A 21522-nucleotide genomic window follows, 5' to 3' on the forward strand; every position below is an offset into this window, starting at 1 on the left:
AATAGACAATGATATAAATTACACTACTGTGTTGTATTTTTTTATATAATGCTTTGCTGATGTCCACTAATTACTATGCTAATTAGCTTTTTTACGATTCTTTTTATAAATTGCTTTTATTTATACCTTTATGATAATTAACCTTGTCTAATACAAGGAAGTGATCCCAAGGATTGTCCTGTGTATGGGGATGCTTAGCCAGCCTTCTCCAGTTTCATGCAAAGCCCATATGGAGAAGTTACTCTTGCATTTCTAGGAACATAGAAATATAAGTATGATGAAAATGAATATTGCAAAAGTAAAGGAGTTAAATTATATGGTATGTTGGGATGTACAGTGATAACCAGCTACAAGTCTTTAAAAGTTCCAAAAATGTTGTAGGGCAGTCATGAAATATTCATCATCATCATCATCATCATCATCAACATTTATTTATATAGCGCCAGAAAATTCCGTAGCGCTTTACAATTGGGAACAAACATTAATAAGACAATACTGGGTAATACATACAGACAGAGAGGTAAGAGAACCCTGCTCAAAAGCTTACAATCTATAGGACAATGAGAGTTAGAAACACAAGGGCATGTGCTACATCATATTGCACAATGGACCAGCCAGACTGCAAAGGTAAAAGTACTGAGTGGGCTGTGTGTGTTGCAATGTTGGTGAAATATTGATAGATAAACTAATCTACAGTAGTAGTAAAACATAAATAATGAAATATGTTGAAAACACTGAGATTATTTCTCAGTACGAATAATGAAATATAGTGATTCAAATATGAATACATTTAAATCAATATTAATAATAATTAGAAAGAAATAAGTTAACAAAATGCAAAAACACTTACAGCGGTAGTGAACTGATGTTTTTTTTCTTTTTTTACAATTGTGTTTATCCGCTGGCTTGTGGTTTTCTCAGTGGATTTTTTATGACACTTTAATCAATTTCATTGAACCATTAAAAGGAAGGTACAATGGAGCTGTAACAACCATGGTACACCATGGTTTCTGTGTAGCTCACATGCTAGACATTGTACACGTAGTTGTGATGTCACTACTCATAATTAATGCAGGTTCGTCTGATTTATCTCCGTCAAGCAGAGCAGCAAGAATCATAAAGTATGAAGCGAAGTCCTACCTTTATCCTTTAACAAAATCGGCACCCACAATAGGACAGCAGGATTTTGACTTTAGGATAAAACAAGATTCATGGTCTTGTGCCAACTCAAAGGGAAAACTGTCTTGCTGAAGCTAAACGCACAGGTTGTAGGGCCACTTGTAACTGGCACCCAGTTTGAAGTATAGGAAGTCCCCGCAGGCCCCGCCAGCTGGAGTTGTCCCAAAGTGGGCCTTGTTGTGCTTTTTAAACCAAGTATGCTCTCTATATGTATGCTACACCTTGCATTGTTCCTTTTATCCCTGTATTTGTACTACTATGTCATATAGACTGCCATCTTCTAGGCTGATGAATACCAGCTGATTGGCTCCCTGTTAATAAGCACATCAGTTCTTTCACAGAGCAATGGAATGAGTGACTTAGTGGTTAGCACTTCTGCCTCATATCGCTCATATCGCTGGTTTCATGATTTCAGTTCCCAGCATTGGCCTTATCTGTGTGGAGTTTATATGTACTCCCCATGTTTGCGTGGGTTTCTCCCACACTCCAAAAACATACTTGTAGGTTACTCAAATTAACCTACAAGTAGTTTACTCAAATTTATACCTGTAGGTTAATCAAATTCATCATAGTCTCTCTGTTTGTGTATGCTGGGTTATTTAGACTGTAACCTCCAATGGGGCAGGGACTGATGTGAATGAGATCTCTGGACAGCGCTGCAGAACTAGTGGTACTATATAAATAGATAATGATGGATGTTCCTTTCCTACCTGTTGTATTTTTCTTTCACCATCTGAATTTAGTGCCTACAGTCTGGTCCACTAATGCCACAGTGTGACCTGTAGCTGCAGCCCCTGGAACATCACCTGTGGCTTGGCATAGGAGCTGCAGTCTACAGGCCTCTTATGATAGGGCTAAACTAATAAATAGGTACTTTTAATAGAAAATTTTAGTGTGGAATTATAATCCTAGGTTGAATTTTTGACCAATAAAGATGAAATATTTTGGAGATGTCATTCCACATTAGTATTTAATATCAGTTTTATATCACTTAATCTTACATACATTGTATATAGTAGCAGGCAAGGCAGTCAAAGTGTTTGTTAGAGGCATGAACTTTCTGTTTCTACCATTTAAAATTTCTTGCAGGATGTACAATGAGCAGGGAGGGGGGGGGGGGGGGGTGACCCATGCTTAAAGTATATGTTGTATTTATTTTAATTATCTTGCCATTTGAACCCCAGGCATGTAGGATTCCCTAAAGAAATATTTGTTTGTGCAACTGCTTCTGGGAATACATGGCTCACAAATATTAATACAGTTTTAAGTGTAAGAGGTGTATAATTTCTTAAAAGCCACAATTCTAGCCTTGAAAGCTACAAAATTCTTGGAACCAACATGACATAATAATTTATTAAAGTTAATCATTTTAACATTTACTTCTCACATTCTCGCTGTGCTATCCAAATTATTTACAGTTAACAAAGCTGGATTTTACAACTTCAGACACAGTACGGAATCACCATGCCATTTTATTACCACAGATGTAGCATGCATTTCTAAATGTATTAAATATTATTTACTTGTCACTCTAAACATATGGCACAATGGCATTCAGATGTATGCATAAAATCCATCCATACTATAGTCAACCACATGTTCAACCACAAAAAATATATGACACTTTTCATTATCCTGTTGCACAACAGATGTTGAAACATGTTTTATGCCCCTATATTTTACCCATGTATTTGAGATTTATTTTGCCTGTGTTAGGCTCCAGAACATCTACTAGAAAAAAGCATAGATATTGAGAGCAGTGTTGGGGTACAGAAGCAAGTCAAAGGTGATACCAAGTGGATAGGAATTTAAATGGTTGAATTAACATAAATGTATTTAAAGAATGACATAAAATTTTAATTACACTCAGCTTTCAAAATAGGAAAATAAACTGTTTTAAGACAATTGTTTTTGTAACTACTGAAACATTAAATTCACACGAGTGATTTACTTCCCTGGATGTTTTCATATCAACAAAAACCTCTCAAATATTTATATTTTGAGGGGCGAACTATTTAATACTCAACTATTTAAGCTTAACCATATTAGTGTGCCCAGACATTAATGAATTTTAAATGCTCTACTCGTTCATGGATCAGATAATTCATTGATTTGGTTGTTTAACAATAATGGATGACTGCAACTTTCCAGCCTCACCAATCAATTTTTTAAATTGACTTTCTGGTTCATCCGAGTTACTGTTTAAAATTTGACAATGTTACATACTCTTACATCTCTTCTCTGTAAAGTATATACCTCCCACTTGTCATCTCTGATCTGCAAAGGCCTTATGAATATCACCCCACCTTATTACAACCTCCCACTCTAGATTCCATGAGATTACTTCACTGCACTCAGTGATGCACAACTTCACCCATTCACAATAACACTGGCATTTACAATTTTACATATGCCCTGAAATCATGCCTCTTGATGAAAGCTAATCAATCTCCCTGAGTTGCTTGCTATTAGACCCCTTGTTTTTAACACCCTAGCTCAGTAGCTAACAGCACTCTTTATCTACTTGATCCTTCACAAATAAGTGCTCTTCAAGAACTAGCTGGGTGTATTATCTATACAGCGACTTTGAACACTTTGGAAATATCATCCTAATTAATATATACAATCAACTCCAGAATTATTGAATCCCCTCAAAATATTGAGCAAAATAATCACATAAAATAAACTATACATAATGTTTCAAATCTTAACTTAATCTTTTTATAAGAGACATCATTCCTAAATGAGTGTTGATTTACTTTAAGGATAGTTTATTCTTTCAAAAACATATGGGGTACAATATGACGGTGTAGGGTTATTTCCAAATACCAGCTTCTCCAAAATAAGAAGACCTCCTTCCATGTTGTCTCAGTGATCTGGTAGATATAGATGGACCTGGCTCACAGAGCTTTGAATCCAAAGACCCTGGTGTCATTTTGAAGGGCCTTGCACTTCTGAAGGGTGACAGGAGCTAAATCACTGAATAAGTGAACCTCTAAGCTTTCGTAGAGGAAGACCGTTGAGGCCTGAGATGCTGTCATCAGGTTCTCTTTTATATGGTAGAATTGCATTCTATGGATTTCATTTCTAGGGGGTTGTGCAGAAGAGGGCCTTTGGATTGAAAGCTCTGTGAGCCATGTCCATCTATAGGTCCCTGTTGGAGATATCTGAAAGATTGATTTTGAACAAATCCCAGAGGTAACTGGGAATCGCAGCATTGTCTACAGCTTTAAGAACATCCTTAAACCTGATGTTGTTTCTATGTGCTTTATTTCCAAGTCCTCACTTTTTTTTCATCCAGTGGGGAGTCCTTTAAAAAGTCCTGATAAACCCTTGCAAGGGTTTTACAGATATTGTCTCCAGGGCATCCATTCTGTCACTAAATTCACTGTGCTCTGAGTGAAATTTTTGGACCGTCTGGTGGAGTTCAGCCTGGAAAGCAGATTTTATATCCTGTAATAAATTGGTAATTAGATTTCAGACTGCTGAAGAGATGTCATCTTCCTCTGAGGGGTTTGGGCTTGGAGACCTTCTTGGGTTATGAGTAGATTGGAGGTTATGAATAAAAGATTTGTCCCATTTTCTTCCAAATTGTGTTCAAGGGAAAGTATGCTTTTTTGCAGATGAAACAAAGATATGCAACAGGGTAGACACACCAGGAGTTATTAATTATTAATGATCTAGGTAGACTACTTGCCACACTCTTGAGCATTCCCATAAAGTTTAAATGCCAAAATATACAAAATCATGCACTTGGGTCTCAAAAACCCAAAGGTTAAGTATAGTATTAATGACACTATAATGGAAACTACAGAGGAGGAAAGGGACCTGGGAGTCACTATTTCAGGTGATTTAAAGCCAGGTAGGCAATGTAACAAATCAATGAGAAAGGCAAGTCAGATGCTTGGTTGCATAGGGAGATGATTCAGTAGCAGAAAGAAAGAAGTAATAATGACACTGTATAGATCATTGGTACGGCCTCATCTAGAATTCTGTGTTAAGTTCTGGATGCCATATCTCCAGAAAGATATAAATACATTACAGACTGTGCAAAGAAGGGCAACTAAAATGGTACATGGCCTACAGCACAAATCTTACCCGGAAAGAATAAAAGATCTTAATATATATAGTTTGAAGCAGAGAAGAGAACGGGGGACGTGATAGAAACTTTCAAATTTTAGCAATGTACAGAAAGGAAAAATTGCTCAAAGGAAGAGAAGTATTAGAACACAAGGACATGCATGAAAACTGGAGGGAAGTAGGTTCAGAGAAAAGTTGAGGAAAAATTACTTCAAAGAAAGGGTAGTGAATAAATGGAATAACCTCCCATCAGAGGTAGTAGATGCTAATACAGTAGAGCACTTTAAACAAGCTTGGGATAGACATAAGGATATCCTTACAAAGAACTAAGGATCACAAAGGTTTTGAGGTTATCTTAAGTTACAAAATGGGTAGACTAGATAGGCCAAGTGGTTCTTATCTGCTGTCAAATTCTATGATTCTATGTAGAGAAGCTGGCTGGGTCTAAACTGCTCTGCCTCTTGTTCTTAAAAGCCATAATAGAAAGCTACAGTTATGTAGATTTAGGAGTTGAGCTGATTGTTGGATGGATTACAGTCCAAGCGAAAGCTTCAGGGGGACATTTTGGTAGAAAACAGAATGTTCAGCAGAAACTTTGAATCAGAAGAGAAGGCTGTCTGTGTCCATTTGCAGTGACATAAATCCCTATGTTCAGCCTTCTTAGTTGCAGGGTGTCAAAGGAGAAGAAGTAAAGGATGAAAGGTTAGGGTGTGGCGGGGCATGGGTGTGTGTGTGCAGCCAAAAAGGTGTTTAGATGGCATGGAGATGCTGCAGCTGGAAAATGGAAGTAGGACTTCCCAAAAACACAGAGATTGGGGTAGGCTATGCGGTGTTTCCAGGGAAAGCCGGCCAGTATTATTCCAGAAAAGTTGCCAATTACTAGTAATTGGAAGAGTTTCTTTCCATGAGACTATCTAAGCACTGGTGGCCAGGGAGGAAATTTGATGTGGGCATAGTGGTTAGCACTTCTGCCTCACAGCACTGGGGTCATGAGTTAAATTTCTGACCATGGCCTTATCTGTGTGGAGTTTGTATGTTCTCCTCATGTTTGCCTGGGTTCCTCTGGGTGCGCCAGTTTCCTTCCACACTCCAAAAACATACTAGTAGGTTAATTGGCTGCTATCAAATTGACCCTAGTCTATGTGTGTTTATGTTAGGGAATTTAGACTGTAAGCTCCAATGGGGTAGGGACTGATGTGAGAGAGTTCTCTGTACAGCACTGCAGAATTAGTGGTGCTCTATAAGTAGCTTATGATTAAGGGTAGTGAGGGTTTAGTCGTCTGCTGCAATACCACAAGGGGGGCTAGGAGATGGGGCAAAAACACTGCAGCGGAAAAGGAGCTAGTGAGCTAATGTAATTTGTAAAATATCACGTCAAGGGCCTCTTCCAGGGCAGAGCCAGCAGGGAGTTCTCTGCAGTTGCTAAAACTGGAGCAACGCCGCACTGAGGAGTCCCATTGGAGAGAGCTTGGAGACGAGCTGTATTGCTTGAGGGTCGAATTAATGATGAATTAATGCAATGTCCGAGGAGGTTCCCAGCTACTGAGAGTCGGATGATGTCTCTCCGATTTTCAGTGGGAGTACAGGGGAGAAATGCCGGCTGGAAATGGATGCAGCTGGGGAAGGCCCTTATCTGAGCACATTTTATATCATTTATGTATCAATAATCATTAAAGTACTGAATTTAACAGGATGTAGTCTAACAGAGGTGGAATGGTGGAACAAATGGGATGAGGTAGAATTGATATAATATAATACTGATATAATATAGCCACAACGTTAATTAAATTATCACTATTATGGAGAGGTCAATATGCAAACTGCCTATCAGAAGTGGCTAGATAGTGCTGCTGAGAGTCATTATTATCATCAATTAAGTGTATCTCTTCACTCCACTATCCGTAACAAATATGCCTGCTAAGGGAATATCCGGGGATGTGTTCACGTCCAGTTATGTTACATCTATAGGAGTTCTGCTTTATGTATGTCAACATGCCCTTACTGTACTCAACTTACAATTGCCCATCCCCATTCCATCTCTGTAAGTCTGTGATACACAGAGAAGCTTTGGTACACAGGCGCAGAACAGAAATGTGTAATTTACTCCACAAAAATGGATGCACATCTAACTCTAAATTAGGCCCAAAAGGGATAATATGTAAACTATTTGCATTATACACAAATGGAATCCTGTAGAGATTCGAACCATGGAGGTCTGTAGGTGGGAGATATCAAAGGGCTGCCAACATTTCACTTTGCAAAATTGAAAACATAATGATCAAGTCCCAGTCTGGACCACCACAATTGCCATTCTGCCTAATAAAATCATATTAGTTTTTTAATTGTTCAGAATTACCAGTCTCAGATCCAGTTAAACCATGCCAGTTCTGCCAAAACCACATCCATTGTGATTAATGTCCAATCCCTTTCAGACCAAAAAAGTAGGATTGCTGGTGGATACTGCTTAGAGTGACAGAAAATGTAATTTTTATGCTGACCTCATTGTGTTTCACTTCCTGCATCTCCTTGAGATGGTAATCTGTAGTGAGCATGACCTTCTCTCATTCTGCTTCATTGTAGAAATGGAGAATGGCATATGGTTAATTTTCTAGATCTCAGTGCATTGATCCACCTACTTGTTTAAAAGTGTATACTACTGCATGATAACTTTATGTTTTGGTGTATTCAGTGTCAAGCCAAGTGTTTATATTATGCTGTCTGTATAAGCCAAGCATGGTAAGGTCACTTGGCCTCTCTGATTGAACAGTGTTGTGTGATATATTAAAGAAAGTATAGTAGTAAAGAAAAAGATAGATTGTGAAAATCATAATCCATAACCCTGCATTCGTATATATTCTAGTGCTGACAATATGTCGAATGACAATGTTCTGTGTTAGTGACCTGTGTAAGGGCTAAAAACTAACATCTCCATAAATGTCCCTGAGGTGGGCTTTGATATATTCCTCACTTTGTGTTTCTTCTCTTAACCACAAATCCCTTTAAAATACAGGTTAAATTGTGTCCTTAAAATAGCCACTAACAATTGAATGCAATTTCCAGGATCATTGCACTGTTGAATATAATGCACTGGTTATTGATTGAGGAGAGGAAAATGATTCAGTCAGTCTAGCAATTAAAAGCTCAAACTTTGCCATTTGAATTGTGACTGGTTCATACTATAGACAGGTCTTTCAGGATGGGCTACTTGCCACCTGCAGACGTTTAGGTAAAGATAGGTAGTGCTCTTGTTCCTTGCTCTGTTGACTATCCCAAACTGCCCCCCACTGGAACGGTGTACCATGTTCCTTCTGACTGTCCCCTAATTTGTGCTGCTTCAAACGGGCACTTAAAACTCACCTCTTTTAAAGCGTACCAGCCATCCAACTAACCCTCTCTCCATACTCGCTCTCTTCACCTTCCTCTTCCTTGACCCTTCTCGCTCGTCCTGCGCTTGATCCCTACTGACTCCGTTTGTGCCTGCTTTGTTTGCCCTCCCCTTAGGATGTAAGTTCTTACAGGCAGGGCTCTCTTCCCTCCTGTCTCTATACCATTTCTTCAGCTCCAGACTCACTATAATTGCTATGCCTGGAGCTCCGGGAGTCTAGTAATACTTGTTTTTTGTTCCACACTGTTTTTACCCTGTCTGGTCTACTGTTTCATATTCTGTACGATGCTACGGAAATCTTGTGGTGCTTTAAAATTAAATGATAATAATAATAATAATCTTGGTGCAGTTGGATGATGGACACAGCAATACATAGGGAATCAGTTTTATATTTTGCTTAGAATGGTCAGCAGATTTACTGTGATCCTATATATTATCCTAGGGCTACCAGAGTGGAAGAACATCCCTTTCCCTGATCCTCATCACTAATTATTTGATTTGCACAGAAGAATCACAACAAGTCCACAAGTTGTTCCTTGTCTTTGCCACTAGGTAAATTTAGATTTCAGATGACACTTTTCAACTCCCAGTTGGATGGATTTATTCTCGCCTTGTTAAAGGAGAAGGAATTGATGTCACAAACAAGTGTTGTGGCAGGTGGTAAAACCGTGTTTACTTGCTTAACATGATAGTTCCTCCCATTTAATATGAATTACATTGGTTGCTTACAGGCATAAAATGCAATAAAATCATTCATGTTTTCTTGTCTGGTAGAGCTGTTATGGTTACACAAATGCAGCCAAATACATGTAACCATTAACTATTGGACTTATTATCAATTGGCAATAAAATAACAAACTACTTGCAACCACAACTGTTCTTCCCCATTTATATTAGCTGAGACCTCCTTCCTCTTCTGGTTCTGGAGAAAGCTTTTATTACAAACTGTACAAAATGCAGCTTTAGGGGAAATATCTAAAAGTTGCAGGAAGATAAAAATGGAGTAGAATACTTGCACACTAGCAACAAGACATATAGACCAAGCATTTCTGTCCCACAGCGCTGGGGCCATGAATTGGATTCCGTTGAGGGCACTATCTGTTTGGAGGTTGTATGTTCTCCCCACGTTTGTGTAGGTTTTCTGGTGCTCCAGTTTCTTCCCACAAGCCACAGTCCAAAAATATACTGTTTGGTTTGTTGGCTTCTGACAAAATTGACCCTATTGTAGTGTGTGGTAGGGAATTTTAGCTCCAATGTAACGGGGAATGATGCGAATAACTACATGTTCTCTCTTCAGTGCTGCACAATATTATTGGTGCCATATGAATAAACAATAATAAATAAATAATACCTCCATTTTCCTAAAGCATATTCTTAACAGTGGATTCTAGATTTGATAATTGTGTAAAACACAGTATTCCAAAGCCAGAATGTTTTCCCTAGAAGTGGAGTACCTTGAAAACTCGTATGAAATGCTCTTAAATATAGGAAGAGGGTACCTCTTGAAAATAGGTACTAGTTTGGGAGGTATTTCAAATGATTTTTCTCTGTATTGCACTTTTGAGCATGTCTTCTATAGAAACAGAAGACAATTTGCTTTTTTGCTGGTTTTAAAGTGTTTAATCTGATTTTATCTTCCCATCACTTTTAAGAATTACCTCCTATACGCATAGTATTTGTATTTAACTGTACGGCAACAGAACAGATCTACTTTATTTCCAGACAGAGAAAAAAAGATGAAAGCAGCTTGAGCCTCTTCTGTTAGTTTTCGGATATGAGCATGAATTGATTTCCTAGTTTAGCAGCTAAGTTACTGTACATTTACGGTTTCATTTTGACTCATAGTGCAGAGTTACGTATCCTGAGACCATGCACAGCATTATATTGCTCATTGTGTCTGTAGTGTGAAGTTCACATATGAGAAATGTGAGAGCCTAAAATAAATACTACATGACCCTGAGATGTGTGAAGACCCTTGGGAGTTAAGAAAATGAAATGCCTATCAGTCTCTGACACAGCAGAAGCTCCCTTCACTTGGCAGCTTCATGCTTCATTACACTTGACTGAGATATATAGGTACAGCCTGAGGCAGTCACTATGGTCTAAGAGTAAGATGCATTCTGGGATACTCAAGTGTCACTTGGTCTTGAATTAGAATTATATGGGGTAAGGCATTGATAAATACTAAGACAGATTACATCTCTGCATATCCTTGTTAGCATGTTATACTGCTGTTTGTCCTATCATAGTGCTTCATCGAGATAAAAACACACATGGCAGTGTCTAAAACACAGGAAAAGCATGACATATCCGAGTCACTATACAATTGGGACAGCTTCTTGTCACAAGAAGATACAAAATACAAGATACATTATATTGAAATAAGATATCTGCCTTAATTAGAGTTCTAAAACATATATGGTATATATACATGTATATACAATATACATATATATATATATATATATATACACATACACACACACACACACACACAGTACGTTATAAGATAAGTTTTCTAATACATGTTCTTGCATGTGGCATCAGACACATGAGTGTACCCCAGACACATTTAACTATGAAAAGTCTAATCTGCTCAACTCATCGCATCAAAAAATGATCTGCACCCTCCACTGGACTAAATCATCTTCACGAGCAGGTTCATTTGTCTCTGATTTAAATGGGTGCATTGTGCACGAGTAGCACGTATGCTATAGGGACACATTTTATACATATGTAAGTGATTCAGGGACTCATGTAGTGTTAAGAACAAAGGCAAAACCATGATGCACTGCAAGGGACGGAAATGTAGAATGTGCTAGCTGAATTCTAAACTACAGTGCAAAAATAAAGCTGTCCAATATTAGTGTGCTACATGCAAAATCAGGCAGTATTTTCCAAGAATGCAAAGAAATCAATGTATTGGATTCCCTTACATTGCAACATATTTTGTCCAAGAGCAGATTGTCTCCTTATTTTACATTGCTCCTAAATCTAAGTGTGGCCCTTAGCGTTCTTTACATTTTTTTAATCCATAAAAATATTAATGATGACATTCTAGAGTATAGAGTTGACAATGCTTATTAAATCTTATTTTACTAACATCCCTTATAGGAAATTCACAGGAGATTTTAACAGAGAGGTTATTGGAAAATAACTCATTAATTTTTACATTAGGATTTCACCTCTGTCTCTACTTTTGTATACTTAAGGGATACATTTATTTAGGTGCTATAATACAAATATGTGGCTGATGATTCAGATTTTTGATGCAGCCTTCTATACAAAGCAGCACAAGTTAAATATAGTTACCGTATGTTACATTTTGTATCTATCCAATGACTTGTGAGACACCATAAATTTAGCCCAGTTTCATTTTTTTTGTGTCCTGAACTTTGACCTTGATCCTTTAACATGATCCTAGCTTTGGTCTGTAACATTGACCATGATCTGATGCCTGTCTATGACTTTTACATTGACTATTATTTGTCCTGTTACCCCATGGAATCTATGGGTCTGGACACTTACTGGGATTTTGGCTTGGGTATTTATCTCTAGCCTGCTGTCTTCTGAAATATGGGCACTATAAGAATGACAAGCTATTGTGACATCCTATAATAGACAAATAGACTATTTGGGGATATGATATTTGGCAACCTAATATTATAGCTTTATTAAATGAACAACGTGATATTTTAGCACAGAAAATTGGAATATTGACGGAATTCTAGAACTTTCCCGATTCCGTTACTTACAATAATATATTACAGTAAGAGTAATACACAACAATTTTTAAATCACTTTATTTTTCAATTTTTCACTTTATATTTAGCTGTAATTTTAGATAATTATTAATAAAAGTTATATTTTTAGAATGCCAGTGACTTGGTTTATGAGGTAACAAGTGACACAAATATTGTACTACATTAGTGCACCTTAATCTAACTCAGTTCTTTGTTTCTTTTTCTTTACTTGAAATATGGGCACTATGAGAAGTGCATATATAAAGAGTTTTATATACATGAACTATCTTGTCTTAATGCATGTTTATGTTGGTCACAATATTTCGTAAAACATATAAGGACATATTTGCCTTGCACACAATATATACAATTGCTTGTAGGCATATTTCAAGCTTTACATTGTCCAAAAACATACTGATAGGTTAATTTGCTTCTGGCAAAATAGACTTTAGTCAGTCTGTATGTGTGTGGAAGTGAAATTAGATTGTAAGCTCTTATGGAGCATAGACTGATGTGAATGATTACATATCTTCTGTGCAGTGCTGCCTAATATCACTGATGCTATATAAATAAACAATAATAGTAACAATATTATGCTGTCATTGGCATTCACATGCATGTTGTGTACCGTAAAATTTGGTTGATTTTAATTTAAATATGCATGGACATTGCTGTTAGTCTTAGCTAAACATATCGTAATGTCATGTAGCCCTTCCTACTTTAACATGTATCTATTGTGGTGGTCAAAACTGAGTATTCTGGTTGTTACATCAGATCACCAAAATCAAAGATGTGTGGCCAATGTGGTGACAAAATTGGTCAGAGCCAATGGGGCCAGATTACCAAGTGCTCCTCTTATTTCCTACTTCCTGGTGCTTCCTGATCCTTCCTGGTTGGCCAGTGATAAAACACATGCACCAGTGGTAAAGGTAATTGGGCCACCACATTTTCCATTCTGTCTAATAAAATCATATTAGTTTTTTAATTGTTCAGAATTACCTGTTGCCCACAATAAATTAAAAAATCTCAGAATACATTGGTCATTAAAATGATCTAACATGATCTGCAATTGATTGAACTATGACGACATGATGGAAAACTAGGGAATAATAATATCCAAAATTAGATATGAAGAAATCAATCCGTATCTACTGCTTTGCCGATTGCACTATTAGTACAAGAATTGAATCTACTGTAGTTCCAGTAAATTAATTCCGAGAGCAGATATCTCTAGGAAATGCAGATATCCCAAGAGTCAAAATAAATATGGCTGTTACTATTTTTGTGCGCTAAGTATGTGAGTCTCTATTAAACATGCCTCTATGTAAAGAAACATAATAGAACAAAGATTTGACAGCACTCAATAAGCTATTCAGAGAAAAGAAATGATTTAAACACAAAAGTATCCGCCAAAATTAGTTGGAAAATGGCAATGTTGTGTATATCTCTGTAAAAAGGTAATTAAGTAATTGTAGTGAAAAGGGAGGAATTACAGTTCTAAGAATTAATCCATAACATAACTGTGGTGTATACAGCATAATCATAAGGGACTGCTTTGTAAATACTGTATATCAAGTGAACCCATTTATAATTTGTTTTTCTGTGTAAGCTAGAGGGTAATGCAAAGCAAAGCCCTGCTCGCACAAGGCTAACGACATAACTCAAGGTGTAAATGTGAGGTCAGAAATACTGGCCTGTGTTTATTCTGTGGCCCTTCCCGACCCAAGAACTACAAGATAACATTGTCACCTTTAGGGGGAACTGAGCAGCTTCAAAGGCTCCTAGGGATGAGTTATGTCCTGGCACTGAAGAGACTTTAAGAAACTGACCAAGCAGGGGGTCTAACACCAAAAGACATGGGCTCTGTGACCACATGATGGCTTGCTAAATAGGTAAATATGATTCCATTTCCAAAATACCACTTACAATCAACATAATTAGCGATCAAACACATATTCATAAATAGGATGAGGAAAGGCATTTCATACGTTGAATAATTATGTCTGTCACGCAGGGAATGAGAGGAAATGAGTATCAGCTCAACTAATATACTTGACCTATCTCTGTTTAGTATCTGTAGACTGGTAAATGTGTATTGGATGTATTAATGATAAAGTATGGTCTGTGGTGTAAAATGGTGTCACAGGCTTCCCCTGGAGACCAATCCCTGTAGTAGGGTAAAGGTGGAAAAAGTGTCTTTAATAGATGAGACCACTTACAAGATATTGTCAGACTTTTGGGAAATCAACCAACATTGATAAGCTGTCCATCTTCCAAGTCAATTTCCCTTGTCACAGATTGTACAACTTGCAGGTAAGTTTATACTTTTTTTCTTTTTCTTTTTTATCTATTTTGTTTACAACCTGTAAGCATTGCAATTTTTGTATATTAGATCTAAAATGTAATAAGTGCTGTTCTTACTGCTCTAAATGAATTTACTGCCTGTTTAGAAGAGGTTGATTGATTGGCTGTGTTAACCCTTTAATTACCAGTGTGGGAAGTGTTATCTAGTTTATCTAGATAGAGCAGAGTTTACGCAATTGGGTAATTAAGTCATAGGCGTTCTACAGGCCTTATACATAGATGGTGGTAGATGCGAGGGGTGGGAGTGTGTCGCTGTGTTGGAGAAGGGACCAGGTAAATCTGTAATTTAAGGGATAGAAGAGCACAAGATTTAGGATGGAATCCTGTGTGTCCCCTTACAGTAAACTTCCTAGATACGAGATTTGTGACAGGTAAAGGTAGTCAGGAGCAGTTTCCTGGCAACACAGAGGTTATATATTGTTTGACTGTTTGGTTATTTGATAAGTTATTAGATCAGAGTTGGGTCTCCCTGACAATTGGGGGTAGTGGTAGGATGTTTCTATTTTTTAGAGCATGATGAAAAAATGTGATATGGAACGTGAGCTGGGGACCAAGCAGCACCAGAGGAACAAAGTGGATATATTGTCCCAGATTCAGAGGATCCACTTACAATGATAAATATGGCAGATCTAACTAAAGAATGTCAGCAGTGAGCTGTCTCCTGCCACAACAAGACTCATACCTGCAAGATGGTTCCTTTCTGTTCAGGTATCCGGAAAGCTCTGTCACTGAGAAACTCTCTCTTTGTGTTTCTTGCTCTTTGGGGTCTCACTTTCACTCAGACCTCTGTTCAGCTCTCCAGTTATCTTGCTGCATAGCACTCCTTCAGTATGTCTGTCTCCCCGAGTCCCCCACAGCATTCCAACTGCTGTTTTAAACTGCTCCTTCAAAAGCTCTTCCTCCCCACTGCATGCTGTGAGAAGTAGTTCTCTGCATCCAAAGTGCATGTGCGGCCTGCTTGAGACGCTGGCACCACACCTAAACGATAGAGCCACATTTGGCCCCTCAAATATTACTCTACAATAATATTCCAAAAAAAACAGCAAAATACCATGGATTCTATCTACTAACACATATACAGCTCTACTGCTTTGCTTTTGATAAAGAGTTGTATCATATATAATACTGACAGGGGCGGGCTGGGCCGGACAGTAGAATAGTATTTTGGGCTGCCTGGTGGTCCAGTGGTAATGCAATGGAGACAGCCTTTGTGGTCTGTGCAGGGGCTGTCACATCGCGTAGTACTCACTGCAGCCGCATCATTCATTCACAGAATATTGTACTACAGCTTGTATGCCCCGGCAGTGAGTACTACGTGATGTGACAGCCCCTGCACAGACCGCAAAGGCTGTCTCCATTGCATCTCGGTAGCAGCTTCAGATCACTGTGTCATGTGACTGCAGTGGCCACATGGTACACAGTCTAGGCGGGCTGATGGAACTCTGTGGTAGTCAGTGCAGGAGCCTCTTTATTTCTTCCTGTTAATGGAGTCACTTGTGTACAAAAAGGTAAGAGGAAGGGGTACTGTTTTGGGGGAACTAGCATGTGTGAAGGGGGGGATGTCCGATTGAAGCTGCAGGGCATAGGGGGACATGTGTGACTAAAGGTGCTGGGGGCAGAGGGGGTATGTGGGGCTAAAGGTGCTGGGGGCAGAGGGGGCATGTGTGGCTAAAGGTGCTGGGGGCAGAGGGGGTATGTGGGGCTAAATGTGCTGGGGGCAGAGGGGGACATGTGTGCCTAATGGTGCTGGGGCAGAGGGGGACATGTGTGGCTAATGGTTCTAGGGGCAGAGGGGGACATGTGTGACTAAAGGTGCTGGGGGCAGAGGGGGTATGTGGGGCTAAAGGTGCTGGGGGCAGAGGGGGCATGTGTGGCTAATGGTGCTGGGGGCAGAGGGGGCATGTGTGGCTAATGGTGCTGGGGGCAGAGGGGGACATGTGTGGCTAAAGGTGCTGAGGGCAGAGGGGGACATGTGTGGCTAAAGGTGCTGGGGCAGAGGTGGACATGTGTGGCTAAAGGTGCTGGGGGGAGAGGGGGACATGTGTGGCTAAAGGTTCTGGGGGCAGAGGGTGTATGTGGGGCTAAAGGTGCTGGGGGCAGAGGGGGCATGTGTGGCTAAAGGTGCTGGGGGCAGAGGGGGTATGTGGGGCTAAAGGTGCTGGGGCAGAGGGGGCATGTGTGGCTAAAGGTGCTGGGGGCAGAGGTGGACATGTGTGGCTAAAGGTGCTGGGGGCAGAGGTGGACATGTGTGGCTAAAGGTGCTGGGGCAGAGGGGGACATGTGTGGCTAAAGGTGCTGGGGGAGAGGGGGACATGTGTGGCTAATGGTGCTGGGGGCAGAGGGGGACATGTGTGGCTAATGGTTCTAGGGGCAGAGGGGGACATGTGTGGCTAAAGGTGCTGGGGGGAGAGGGGGACATGTGTGGCTAAAGGTGCTGGGGGCAGAGGTGGACATGTGTGGCTAAAGGTGCTGGGGGCAGAGGTGGACATGTGTGGCTAAAGGTGCTGGGGCAGTGGGGGACATGTGTGTCTAAAGGTGCTGGGGGAGAGGGGGACATGTGTGGCTAAAGGTGCTGGGGCAGAGGGGACATGTGTGGCTAATGGTGCTGGAGGGAGAGGGGAGGCATGTGTGGCTGAAGGTGCTGGGGCAGAGGGGGGGCATGTGTGGCTGAAGGTGCTGGGGGCAGAGGGGGGGGGGCATGTGTGGCTAATGATGCTGGGGGCAGACATGTGTGCCTAAAGATGCTTGGTAGAGGGGGGACATGTGTGGCTAAAGATGCTTGGTAGAGGGGGGACATGTGTGGATAAAGGTGCTAGGCAGAGGTGGGGATGTGTGTCTAAAGCATGTGGGCATCAAAGGGGGGCCTAATTATAAAACGTGGGTGATATTGATTTGATTTGATTGATAATAAATATTGATTTAATGCCAGGGATTGTTGAAGTTTTCTAAATTTCATGTACCCATTTTTTTTTTTACCAAATAGGGCCTCCAAGGATCCAGAGCTAAAGTAACCAGCAGCCACAAGTGGTGACAGTGACAAGAGAGGTAGGAGAGAGCAGGACAGTCTGCCAACTGTCCTGAATCTGGTGGAACAGTCCCGAATTTGGATGACTGTTTCGCTTAGGACAGTTGGGAGGTATGTCCCACTTCACCGTGTACCTCGTGAAGGCAGAACTGTGTGCACGTAACAGTAGTGCACACAGTATAGCCTGTGTATTTTTCTAAAATGATAACCACGCTACATCATAGGGGGTTACCCTGTCTAAAGTGCCCAGGCCCCCCAGAGCCTTAATCCAGCTCTGGTTCTGGGCATAAAAATATATATGGATTAAGCAACACAAATAGCCTCTTTGTATATAGATAAATATATGTTGTACCAAAATCCACCCTTTAAGGATGGGCCGCTACTTATGGGTCAGTGCTGTGTGCTTGCCCCCCGGGCTAAAGTCAGCCAGCCCTCCCCTGAATACTGAGGTATTACATATAATTCAGCTATGCCCCAAAATGGGTGGAGGGGGTAGTGGGAGTACCAATCTCAAGCCTACTACATGTAGTAGCCCACATGCCCCCTTCTGTTTTACAGCAATAGAGAACTGTATAGGAGAACACTGACTGACTAAGTTGTTTCTTGTGTTTCACAGGGTTATAATGATCCTTCTCCAACTACTACAATTGTACAGCAACTTATATTCTAGTGGATACATACATCTTACATTATTGTTTTGTATAAAGTATGCACCACCTCTTGCTAATTTAGAAAATGTACTCACTCTCTATACTAGAATAACAGTGGAATGCCTCATGGTAGTTAAAACTCTTGAGTCACTTATAGAGGATGATGTTATGGCTCAGCACTTCCTCCCCACCAGGGATGCTTTAAAATAAAAAGACACTGCAAAGAAGCCATTACATAGTGATTGAGAGGCACCTACACATTTCCAAAGGTAAAATAAGCTGTCAGTAGTTGATTAATTATACCACTGCCTCTCTGCCATTCACCAATCAATGGGTTCTCATTACAAACTTACAGACATTACACTGTCATTTTTTTATATTCCCTAATGAATACTTTTTTCAGCAGAAAAGTAGTGTATCATTATGCACAGCAAACCTTATACAAGAATGCTTCCCCATGTTAATTGGAATATGCAGCAAGTTCCCTAATTAAATTTTATTAAGATTATAATTGTATCACTTTTGATAGGGGAGTCTGGATCCCCTTGGAACATTGGTCCCCCACTTTAAACACCCCTACTGTATTTTCAACCATTAATTTTTACACATTTACTGTGGGTAATTATGCTTATCAATTTAAATTTATTGAAAGCATAAATTCCTCCAATAGCTGAAAATACACTAATAATTACCACACTTAAAATAATGTCCTCTATTCTTAATACTGTCATCCTTATATACATTACCAACCCCATATATTACAATCTATACTTATGTTTATAGAGCTACATATACCCCTAACCCCCTCACTATGTCCCCTACTCTCTAGACCAGTGATGGGCAACTTCTTTAGGCGCATGGTGCAGCCTTTAACCTTCAAAAGGGCCCCACATTACACTTAATCTCTGTAATAACATATAAGCAAGTGTTTCAAGTTATAACAAACAAATCTGACAATAAAGCAAGAAGGACCTGGGGTCACATGTGATGACTTGTAGGGCATCATGGTGCCCTAGGTTCATCTGTTGCAAATCACTACTTTACTCTAACACCTCAATAATTACCAGCAAACCTCATATGTTATCCTATGTCCTTCATTCTCATCAATGACAACATTACATGCAAAATTGAATAATCACATATTATTGGACTGATACACTATATAATCTCCACTGTCTACAGCAGTAACCAGGCTCAGAACTACAATGAGTACAGGTGGTGATGTGCTATAGGGACCAGATGTGAGGGGGGCCTGGCAATACGAGTCTCTGAGGCCCCCGGTCCCCCCCTCTGACCCCTACTTTGCTTTCAATAGAGCAGAGCTGAGTCCTCTTCTGACCAGCACATGTGCACTGGGTGAATACTCTGGACCGCACATGTTCAGAAGAGGTCCCCGCTCTACTAAGGTGGGAGATGAAAATGCCCTTCCAAATTTTGCTATGGGGCCTAGTAATGCACTCTTCCACCCCTGGTAATAACTTTACCCAAACAAGTGAACACTCATAAATGACACTGGATACACTATATATACTAACAAAGCACCTGAAACCACAAAAACCAATGCATGGCATAAATGCCCAACTTGCGGAATCCAGTGCACCCACAGCTTTGTCCCCTCTCTCAACTCCAGGGCCGTAACTAGGGCAATGTGAGAAGGGCAACCGCCAATGGTGCAAAGCTGATGGGGATGGAGCAGCATTATGAATATTTTAGGTTAAGTTGAAATTGAGGGCTACGGGAGTGGCAGATTTTCATTTTAGCCCCTGGTGCTAACATTTTAGGTTATGGCTCTGTTCTGCCCTCTTACTATTATGCCTCACAATCTCCATTATATCCAACAATGCAACAGTAAAACGATATACATACATTAAAACATAGGTCCAACAATGGTAACAGTATTACTGTTGTAAACATCGCTAACGTCCACACATTGTACAGTCCTACTGCTGTCTACAGTAAACATATTCTATTAATCCTTACATATTATACACAGATCACCATTCCCTACACTAAAACCTACATATCAGGACACAATACACCATGTCACCTACTCTCTAAACTAATATAGCTACACTCAGTAATACTAGAAACATACACTACATCAGTAATTACAATTGAGTTTCTCATGGGCTGATTTTTATCCATATTGTAAGCTACTTTCCCACAATGGTCAGGAATTTAAGGCACTTGACCAGGGTCTAAAAATCCAATTGGTTGATTAGGTTGCAGGATAGGGCTCAAGGTTTTTGAGGGGGAGAAAATTGTGACAAGGAGAGATATTAACTGAAATTCATTTAAAAATATAAGAGAATAGTTTGTTCTCCAAAGTAAAAAAGAAAACATGAAAGGAAAATGTGGTAAGGGTTTAATGTTGATATATTCCCATGGTAGAGGCTGACAGCAATGAGTCATCCTCGGGCAGGCGCTTGAGGGTAAGCCAGAGACAAGGATGGCTACAGGTGCAGGTGTGACCCTTAACACCTTCACCCTCAGTAGTGCGCTCTCATGCCTCTGTTCAGCAACACAGTTCTGATTTTAATGTAAACAAAATGAGTGACTAAGATTGCTGTGATCCTTTTGAAAAGCAAAGTGGAGCTAAGTTATGAAAACACTGCAACATACACATTGGTGTGGAGGACATGAAGGAAGATGGATTTTAAATTAGCGATGAGTTTGTTTTAACCTACGGTGTATTAGTCTGGCACTATGAGTGTTTTAGCCTAGGGCAGCCTGAACTGTTAATCAGGCCCTGCACTTGACGTATATTCCATCACCTCCATCCTCATATACACATCTAAAATCACCTTCAACTGCCAAACCGTTATGGCCAACGACCGGGTGAGCTTTGCTCGAATTTACCTAAATCTGACTAATGTGTTGTCTGTTTTATCATTTAATGAAATGAGAATTTTCTTTTAGAGCATCTTAGTGGTTTTCTATTTTGCATCACTAACAGTTCTGCAGTTTAGAACCCAGAGCTTGTGCAATTGACTTTCAGTCTCTTAGGTAACAGGAATGCACTGTGCATATTGCAAATTGATTGATATTGCCAGTGTAGTAAGATATTTTTCAGTGGGCTCAACAGACAACAGGGAA

Source organism: Mixophyes fleayi, chromosome 3 (genome assembly GCF_038048845.1).
Source record: "Mixophyes fleayi isolate aMixFle1 chromosome 3, aMixFle1.hap1, whole genome shotgun sequence".
In the NCBI taxonomy this organism is placed as follows: domain Eukaryota; kingdom Metazoa; phylum Chordata; class Amphibia; order Anura; family Limnodynastidae; genus Mixophyes; species Mixophyes fleayi.